Here is an 8,006-nt window from a genome sequence, read left to right as displayed (position 1 = left end):
AAAAGGGAGCAATTAGATGTTTAGCTGACTTCTCAAGAGCAAGAATAGAAACTGGATGTAATAAAATTTTCTCTCAAAGGATTGAGAGAAAATAACTTACCAACCTAAAATTCAATATCTGGGGAAAATACTTTTCAAGGATGAGGCTAGACAAAGACAATTTGAGACTGAAAAACAAAAACAAAAAACACCTGGGTGAATCTACCACTAGCAACCCCAATCTTAACAACATATCAGAGAAACTTTTTCAGGCAGAAAAACAATCTATGAAAGAGAGAAAGTATAGTAAATGTAGTATAATCATGGCTGGTGGGGTTTAATGGAAGTTAAACTGCTCTATAGTCCTCTATAGAGTAAAACAATTTATCAGCCTAAGGCTTTGATAAGTCGTGGGAGCATATGGCAATATCTGTAATAACAACTAAAGAGAAATTGATTGTATAACTTTAAACTAATCCAGCAGTGGTAAAAAAAAATACAACGATTTAAAAAAAAAAAAGGGAAGAAGAGAAATAAGAAACACAGAACAAATGAAAACACTTTGTGTTAAAAAACTATAAAGTCTAATATCAAAAATTACTTTTAATATAAAAAGTAAATATTCTATTTTTTAAAAATTGTCAGTTGTATTTTTAAATCCCTATTGTTTATAGAAAAATATTTAAACATTAATGATTTAAACATACAGGATATAGATTTGTAAGTTAAATGCTAGAAAAAAATTATTATACAAAGAGCAACAGATTGCTGGCATAGATATATTAATATCAGTAGACATCAGAATTAAGGCAAAGGCATTATTAGAAATCAAGAGGATCACTTCATAATGATAAGAGTTTAATTCACCAGGACCACATAAACATTTTAATTTCTTAAATATAATAACTGGCCTTGAATATTAAAAAGCAAATATTGACATAAGTACAAGGATAAATTGAAAATCTATGATGATAGTGGAAGCTTTTAATATTTCTCTCTAGGCACATAACAGAAGAACTGGGGAAAAGCAGAATATTTGAACAACCATGATAATGAAACAACTGCAGAATGTATGTGCTGGGCAAGCACACATGAAACCTTTTTTGAAAAAACTGACTGGGGGGGCACCTGGGTGGCTCAGTCAGTTAAGGGTGGGATTCTTGGTTTCTGCTGGCGTCATGATCTCAGGGTTGTGGGAGGGCAGGGCGTTGGGCTCCTGGGCCCTGCGTAGTCTGCTTGAGATTCTCTCTCCCTCTCCCTCCCCCTCAGCCCCTCCACCCGTTCATGCACTCTCTCTAAAATAAATAAATAAAAACTTTAAAAACACAACAAAGCAAAAATTGGCTGTGTACTGGCCTATAAATCAAGCCTCAAAATACTTCAAAGAATTGAAAATTTTATTTTTTTCTGACCATAATAAATTTTTACTAGGAATCAATAACAAAAAATAACTAAAAATATCCAAATGTTTGGACATCATAATGGAAAATTTAAAACATACTGTGATGTTATTGAAAATGAAAATACTAGATATCAATATTAGAAGATGAGTCCTGGAGTCCCAGCTGGTTCCTATCACAGTCCCCCAGTTGCCCACCTCCTCTTTCCTTCCAGTATGACAGATGCCAGTGTGTCCTTCGCCAAGGACTTCCTAGCAGGTAGAGTGGCCTGGCCATCTCCAAGACTGTGGTAGCACCTTCCAGTGGGTCAAGCTGCTGCTACAGGTGCAGCATGCCCACAAGGAAATCACCACAGATAAGCAATACAAGGGCATTATAGACGGTATGGTTCGCATCCCCAAGGAGCAGGAAGCCCTGTCCTCTTAGTGTGGTAACCTGGACAATGTCATCAGATACTTGCCCACCCAAGCTCTCAACTTTGCCTTCAAAGGTAAATCAAGCAGATCTTTCTGGGTGGTGTGGACAAGAGGACCCAGTTTTGATGCTACTTCTCAGGGAATCTGACATCAGGTGGTGCCGCTGGGGCCACATCCTTGTGTTTTGTGTATCCTCTTAATTTTGCCCATACCTGTCTAACAGCTGATGTGGGCAAAGCTGGGGCTGAAAGGGATTCTGAAGTGACTCCTTGGTTGAGATCTATAAATCTGATGGGATTAAGGGCCTGTACCAAGGCTTTAATGTGTCTGTGCAGGGCATTATCTGCCAAGGTGCCTACTTTGGTATCTAGAACACTGCAAAGGGAATTCTTCCAGATCTCAAGAGTATGCACATCTTTATCAGCCGGATGAGCGTACAAACTGTCACAGCGGTTGCTGGGTTCACTTCCTATCCGTTTGACCCTGTTTATCGCCAAATGATGATGCAGTCAGGGCACAAAGGAACTGACAAGTTTGACTGCTGGAGGAAAATTGCTCATGATGAAGCAGCCAAAGCTTTTTTCAAAAGTTCCTGGTCCAGTGTTCTCAGGGGCATGAGTGGTGCCTTTGTGCTTATCTTATATGATGAAATCAAGAAGTTCACATAAGTTATATCCTAGTCCCCCACTCCCGCCCCATGAACAGTCGTATTGTATTATATAACATATCTTGAGCATTCCTGACCAACTGTCTATTTATAAATGGCAACTATTTACTGATTGGAAATGGGAAGCAATAATATTCATCTGACCAGTTGTCTCTTAAAGCTATTTCCATGATGATGGGACTCTATTATATTGTTTATTTCAGTCACTCCTGATAAATTTGAAGAAATAAAAAAATATCTGAAATATTTAAAAAAAAGGAAGATGAACTAAAATGTGTTCTTTTGAACGTGTTTCTTCTGAAAACACATAACACACATGCATATATGTTAAGAAAGAGGAAAAAAGTGAGTCAAGCATACATCTCAAAATTAGAAAATGAAGAACAAAATAGACTGAAACAAAGTAAAAAAATAAGAGAGCAGAGATAAAATAGAATATATATAATATATACATAAAATATTATATTTTTATAGGACCCACAAAGTCAAAAGTAGCTTATTAGGGAAAAAAAACAAAATCAACTACTAAACATAAAATCTACAAACCTCTAGTGAAGTTGAAGGGTAAGAAAAAGAGAGAAGATACAAATACTCAGTATTGTGCTTAGAAAAGTCTTCACTACAGATCCTATGGTCATTAGGAAAATAATGAGGAAATTATAAGCAATTTTATAACTTAATTGACTTCAAATGAATATATATTAAGTTCATGGTAATTTCATAATTTATCAAAAATGACACAAAATTTACAGAAAATCTGAATTGTTCTTTAACTATGGGAGAGGCTAGATCTATAATTTAAAACTGAATGAGAAAATCTGTGCCAAGAGAGAGTCTCTGATAAATGTTACCAAACACTTAAGAAAGATATAATACCAATACATGTTCTTTTCCAAAGATTAGAATAAAACTCATTTAATGAGGTTGGCCAACTGCAAGTTAAAAAAAAAAGGTGAGAAGAACAGTAAAAGAAATAAGTTAAAGGCCAATCACAACCCCAAGCAAAAATCCTAAACAGAATATTAGCAAACTGAAAACAGTAATGTAAAAAATGGTAAAACATTAAAACCAAGTTCACTTAATTCCAAGAATGTGAGGTAGATTCAAATATGCATTTTCTTCATTAATCATATAATATATGATTTTAGCAAACTGGAATAGAAGGAAAATTTCTTAATCTGATAGAACATCTATAAAAATATAACACTACAGAGACTATCATAGAAAATCATTTAAAAATTAGTAGTCAGGCGCCTGGGTGGCTCAGTTGGTTAAGCGACTGCCTTCAGCTCAGGTCATGATCCTGGAGTTCCAGGATCGAGTCCCGCATCAGGCTCCCTGCTCGGCAGGGAGTCTGCTTCTCCTCTGCCCCTCCCCCCTCTCACGTGCTCTCATTCTCTCTCTCTCAAATAAATAAATAAAATCTTTAAAATAAAATAAAATAAAATAAAAATTAGTAGTCAAGTACCTAGGAATACATGTAACACTAGATGTGTAAGACCTCTATTAAGAAAATTGTGAACTTTATTGACAGAAATAAAAGACCATAATAGGATATACCATGTTCATGTATTTATAGGTTTAATTTTTTAAAGGTGCCATTATCAACTAGACTCCACAGATTCAACACATTCCCAATAATCTCAATAGAATGTGTGTGTGTGTGTGTGTGTGTGTGTGATAGGACAAACTGAATCTGACATTTAAATAGAAGGTTTAAGTGCCAATAACAGCCAAAAACCCCTTGAAGAAGACAAGTAGTAAAACTTGCCTCCCCAGATTTTAAGACTTATAAAGCTGTACAACTATGTGGAGTATTGGAATGAAGATAGAATAGAATAATAGAACAGAATTGAAAAAAGAAACCTGTGCATATTTAAAAGAACACTTGATTTAAAAAAAAAAAAACTACACTGGAGGGGCACCTGGGTGGCTCAATCAGTTAAGCATCTGCCTTCGGGTCAGGTCATGATCTCAGGGTCCTGGGATCAAGCCTCATGTTGGGCTCCCTGCCCAGCGGAGAGCCTGCTCCTGCCCCTGCTCATGCTCTCTCTCTCAAATAAATAAATAAATAAAATCTTTAAAAATAAATCAATAAGGGGCGCCTGGGTGGCTCAGTCGTTAAGCGTCTGCCTTCGGCCCAGGTCCTGATCCCAGGGTCCTGGGATCGAGCCCTGCATCGGGCTCCCTGCTCAGCAGGAAGCCTGCTTCTCCTTCTCCCATTCCCCCTGCTTGTGTTCCCTCTCTCGCGCTCTCTCTCTCTGTCAAATAAATAAATAAAATCTTTAAAAATAAATAAATAAATAAAATAAAATAAAAATAAATCAATAAAATAAAATAAAATAAAACCTACACTGTAGAGCAATGAAGATAGGATACTCTTTTCAATGTATGATGCAGGAAATTGGATATTCTTAAATAGTTAAAAAGAAAAATTAGATTTATATTCACAGCCTATAAAAAATGTTTCATGGAGATTATAGACATAAATATAAAAGGAAAACAAAAATCTCCTGGGAAAATAATATAAAATAATATCTTCATATTCTCATGCAAAAAATAGTTTTTAAATAAGTTACAGATAATACTATCAGGGAAAATGATAAAATTAAGAATACCAGTTCATCAAATTAATTTGTTAATAAATTAAGGTAATGAAATGCCAAGCCAAAGAATGCAAAGGTAGATAGGCAACACATAATTTTAAAAGGACTCACATCCAGTATACATACAAAGTTCCTATAAATCAATTTAATGACACAAGAAATAAACAATTACAATTACATGAGTGAATGATCCAAGCAAGAAAGAGTCAGAAGAGAGCAGAAAGCTGTGTGTTCTCCAAGGACTTAGTTCCTTCCTCTGAGATCCCTGGTTTCCCAGATCCCTTTGTTTCAGGCTTTCTAGAGTCTGGATTCTTCAACTACTCTCCAGTTCTAGGAACCCCGTAGTGTGACCAAAGCAGTCAGTGCTCAGTAAGTATTTCTTGTTTTTCTCTGCTTTCCCCAGCCTTTTTGTAGATGAGTTGCAGTTATTTAACCTGTTCTGGTCAATGGACCATAAACAGAAGTAAGCAATGATCCTTCCTGGCCAAGGTCATTTACCTCTGGTGTTCTTCTTCTTCCTTAGCACTGTTTCCCTGGGCGCCATGTGTTCCACATGGTGCAATCTAAAGATGAAGAAAGGCTGCCTGACTTGCATCTAACTTTACATAAGAAAAAAATAAGCCACTGGGTTTTTGCAGTTGAATTTTTACTTTGGTGAGCCACAGTGGGTTTCTGTCCTAATTTATACACCAGGAAAACAAATATAAGAAATTTGTCAGGTCTAAACATTAGTATATAATCGCTTACATAGTCTATTAATCCTTCTTGCAAAGAACAAAAGAGTTCATTTAACTACACTGGAGGAAATAAAAATATAAGAGCACTGGGGAGGGTGTGTGCTCTGGTAAGCGCTGTGAATTGTGCAAGACTGTTGAATCTCAGATCTGTACCTCTGAAACAAATAATGCAATATATGTTAAGAAAAAAAAAAAGAAGAAGAAGAAGAAGAAGGTAGCAGGAGGGGAAGAATGAAGCAGGGGAAATCGGAGGGGTAGACGAACCATGAGAGACGATAGACTCTGAAAAACAAACTGAGGGTTCTAGAGGGGAGGGGGGTGGGAGGATGGGTTAGCCTGGTGGTGGGTATTGAGGAGGGCACATTCTGCATGGAACACTGGGTGTTGTGCACAAACAATGAATCATGGAACACTTCATCTAAAACTAATGATGTAATGTATGGGGATTAACATAAGAATAAAATAAAAAAAAATTTAAAAAAAAAAGAAAAAGGTTAATAATTCTTGCACAGCTGTGGAGGAGTGTGCTTATGTGCAGCGTGTGAGGTTATAATGGAGGCTTACATGAATAAAGAAGCATATACCTGGAAAAAAAAAAAGAGCAAAACAAAATGTTAATTTTCAGTGAAAATATTTGTCAGAATCTCATTAGTTTCCAGATCAGTTCTAGTATTTGTTGCTGTGCCGACTAATCTGAAAACACAAGTATCTTTACCTCCCTATTATACACTTATAAGAAATGAAAAATTCATTCCTAATTCTCAGATAATGGAAATAATAAGTCCTTTGATTTAAGCTATCATAGGCAGTATAGTCTGTTGTCAACAACAATGCACATCTCAAAAGATAAACTGGAAATGTAAGATCAAACTGTGAATTATAATTTAAAAATGATTTAGAAGACTTTCTTTTTAATGTGGAAACAGATCTCATCTTCAAGAATAATGTATTTTAGGAACTAAAACTTTCATTGGAAAACATAAGTTCCCATATATTTTCCAGGGTCATTATTATTCAAATTCTCAAAGAGCAGCACGACAAAAATGATTCTTGGGTGACGATTATTATTACTTTAAAAAAATACATGTTACTGAAGAATGGTGATTTTAAAGCTCATATATTTCATAAAATTTTAGCAAAAATGCTAAGAGTAGGGCACCTCGGTGGTGCAGTCAGTTTCGGCTCAGGTCATGATCTCATGGTCGTGAGAGCCCCAAGTCGGGCTCCACGCTTATGTGGGGTCTACTTGAGATTCTCTCTCTCTCCCTCCCCTTCTGTCCCTCCCATTCCCGCTCTCTCTCTAAAATAAATAAATCTTTTTAAAAATACCAAGAGCAAAGAACAAAAATACCGATCCTTATTTTGTATTATTATAAAAAGAAAGAGGGAAAATATGAAAATCTTGGTGGTCATAATTTCTAATAAAATCATTCAACCCCTTATATTTAAAAATTCATAGGACTAAATCTCTGAAATCTGATGCCTGATGGCTTTGCTATTCAGTTCTTCCATAAAAAAGATACACTCTTTAGCTCTTTAGACTGTGACTATTGAAATACTGAAACCACACCAATGGAAATATGATATTGATTCTGTTTATCAGAATTCTAGTTCTAGTGTTTGTCAAAGTTTTACATAGTTTCTGAAAATAAAGCACCTGTGGGAGACCAGGATACCAAACTCACCTACCAGGGAACCACTGGAAGTACACCTTTCAAAACATGGGTTCAGGTAATCTCAACCTGCTTCCTGCTCTGATCTTAGTATCATAGACATAAGATGATTTAGTTGTTGCAACTCAATGTCTCCCCATATCTAACTGACCCCTCCTTCCCCATGCCATTCTGTGGCAGCCCCACCCTGTAACAAATCTCTCTACATTCTTCTGGCATTTTCTAACTTCAACTCTTCATTCCAAATCCCTGGACTTTTCCTTTTTCAGAAATGCTTTTTTATTAGTTTATCTCAGGGGAAGCCTACGCTGAGCCTTCATCTCTTTTCTTTTTATATACTGAGACATCTCACTCACTCTTATAATTCTAGTTAATATCTAAATCTTAGTGATTCTCATGAAACTAACCCCAGCCCAGGAAACTCCTATGAACATCAGATTCTAAATGCAACTGAGTCCTGTCACAAAGATGTGATTTATACTTAATTTGTGTTTTCTCAAATAATCTTCTGCTTCAATAATTTCTACC

The 8,006-nt window shown here is 35.9% G+C and overlaps 1 pseudogene; it reads left to right on the top strand.

Annotated features, from left to right (window-relative positions):
• The first annotated feature begins 1,594 nt into the window (after positions 1–1,594).
• LOC123847627 (ADP/ATP translocase 2-like) lies at positions 1,595–2,463 on the top strand (annotated as a pseudogene).
• The last annotated feature ends 5,543 nt before the right edge of the window (positions 2,464–8,006 follow it).

This window comes from Mirounga angustirostris, unplaced genomic scaffold (assembly GCF_029215605.1).
Source record: "Mirounga angustirostris isolate CCGP_5_RB_7025 unplaced genomic scaffold, mMirAng1.0.hap1 SCAF_2, whole genome shotgun sequence".
NCBI classification, from domain to species: Eukaryota; Metazoa; Chordata; class Mammalia; order Carnivora; family Phocidae; genus Mirounga; species Mirounga angustirostris.
This window is presented reverse-complemented; position numbering and strand designations above follow the sequence as displayed.